The following is a 2,630-nucleotide window of genomic DNA, read 5'->3' on the forward strand; positions in this document are numbered from 1 at the left end:
ATAAACTAAAAACGATTTGAGAAAACCAATTGCTTTAAACCAGTTAAGTTTTTATAACTCAAAACAATCATACAGCATAAATTATTCTTTAAAACGAGTGTGAATAACGCACATAATCATTGTTATATAGAATTAAGTAAATCAAGTGACTCATGTGCACTGTGTAAACCCTAATCAGTTAAGTTTGAGAAGACCGATTGACTTAAATGATTTAAGTTACACTCAAACTCAAATAAAACCCATTTTTTAAAGAGCAGCTATTAATGCAAGAATGTATCAAATACTTTTTGAGTTAGTTTGACTTCATCGGTATAAGTGGTGCCAGGTTTCTGTAGTGCAGGTAGGTTTTACAGTGTGTCAATTGGGCCAGAATCAGAATCAAAATTAGAACAGAACTAGAACTAGAACCAGAACTAGAACTAGAACCAAAACTACAACCAGAAGATAGATAGATAGATACTTTATTTATCCCGAAGGAAATTTAGGAAGCTTTGTTCCCTGACCGGGAATCGAACCCGGGCCGCGGCGGTGAGAGCGCCGAATCCTAACCACTAGACCACCAGGGAAACCACTAGTCCACCAGAGAACTAGAACTAGAACTAGAACCAGAACCAGAACCAGAACTAGAATCAGAATCAGAATCAGAACCAGCACCAGAACCAGAACCAGAACTAGAACCAGAACCAGAACTAGAACCAGAACCAGAACTAGAAATAGAACCAGCACCAGAACTAGAACTAGAACCAGAACCAGAACCAGAACTAGAACCAGAACCAGAACTAGAACCAGAACCAGAACTAGAACCAGCACCAGCACCAGAACTAGAACCAGAATCAGAATCAAAACCAGCACCAGAACCAGAACTAGAACTAGAACCAGAACCAGAACTAGAACCAGCACCAGAACCAGAACTAGAACTAGAACCAGAACCAGAACTAGAACCAGAACCAGAACTAGAACCAGCACCAGAACCAGAACTAGAACTAGAACCAGAACCAGAACTAGAACCAGAACCAGAACTAGAAATAGAACCAGCACCAGAACTAGAACTAGAACCAGAACCAGAATCAGAACCAGCACCAGAACCAAAACCAAAACCATGCCACCTTCTCCCACAGGCATTTTTTTATTATTATTAAAATTAGCTATTGTATTTTATTTCCAAAATACTTTTCTAAAGTACTATATACTACATTGGTTTTAGTAAGAATTTATTATTATTGTTATTATTATTATTATTATTTTTATTATTATTTTTTTTAATGTATTAATTTATTTATTGTTTGTATTGGTTTTATTTTGATTGGTTGGTTTTATTATGATAATTAAAAGTTAGTTAGTAAGTTATTTTGATCTCAATTCTTATCAATTAAACCAAGTTTTGTTATTATTTTTTTATTCACTGTTATTTTAAATATTAAAATGATTAAATTTAGTTATTATTTTCTTTGTCGTGTCAATCCATGTTTTTGTAAATGCCCTCAATCTACTTCCGACTCAGAATAAAGGTTGATTGATTGATTGACATTGATTGATATGAAGAGATTTGATTGGATACAAATACGTTGGATAATTGAAATGATGCTAAAACAGCCGGTTCCAGTTATAAATAGGATAAACTGTATAAATATCCTGTAAGTAATAAAATTCAGAGCCTGGCTGGACGTTTGCAGTAAAAGCTAATGTAGTAACAGCTCTGGGGAGCAGGAATATGGTACTGCGTGTTTTCCGGGTTAAAGGTCACGGCTGGTAAAGCCGGTGGTGTTGGAGCCGGCGGTGCTCAGAACAGAACCTGCTTATTTACAGATATTAAAGAAAGCCGGACTGAGGAACCGAGCCGAGCGCTGGAGCCCCAAATATCCGGCTCAGGGTCCGGATAGAGCCGGGGGCGGTTCTGAGAGCCCTGCTGCTCTTCTTTATTCTAAACTTTTATTTCTTAACCCTCCTGTTATGTTCATTTATCAGGAACAGCCATTGTGTTCTCGGTCAGTCTGAAAAACAAAACAATCCTAACAAGCAGTGTAAATATATATATAATATTTAATTATTAACTCCATTACTAATTATTATATCAATATTAATAATATCAATAATTCACTAGTTTTTCCTAAAAAAAATCCATGTTTTAATTTTTTTTATGTTTCACTACCGACATATAAAACGCAAGATTGTAATTTAGTTTTAGTTTTAGTTTTTGCAGGGGGTGAAAATATTTTGCAAATATGTGAGATGAACCATTTTCATATTATATGTTGATTACAGTAATTAATGCAAGCTAAAAAAAATACTTTTAACTATTTTTCCTAGATCTTCAAACTTTAAAATGAGTCAATTTGACCCAGAACAAAACAGAAGGGTCCATTTAGTTATTTTTTTTTATTTCTTTCTTTATTTTATTTTAATAGTCTTGTATTATTACTTATTTTAATATTTTTCTTTTATTATTATTATTATTATTATTATTATTATTATTATTATTATTATTACTACATTACTTACTACATTATTACACTAGTATATATATATCAAAAAAGTAGAATATTATTGAAACGTTACTTTATTTAAGTATTTCAGTTGAAATTGTGAAACTCATATATTATATAGATGTATTAAACACAGAGTGATCTATT

General features: G+C 32.9%; 1 non-coding gene across 1 annotated transcript; it reads right to left on the minus strand.

Annotated features, from left to right (window-relative positions):
* Nucleotides 1-494: 494 nt before the first annotated feature.
* trnae-cuc (transfer RNA glutamic acid (anticodon CUC)) lies at nt 495-566 on the minus strand. Its single transcript has one exon. It is a non-coding gene; the product is annotated as a tRNA-Glu (tRNA).
* Nucleotides 567-2,630: the final 2,064 nt, after the last annotated feature.

Source organism: Astyanax mexicanus, chromosome 4, assembly GCF_023375975.1.
Source record: "Astyanax mexicanus isolate ESR-SI-001 chromosome 4, AstMex3_surface, whole genome shotgun sequence".
NCBI lineage: Eukaryota > Metazoa > Chordata > Actinopteri > Characiformes > Acestrorhamphidae > Astyanax > Astyanax mexicanus.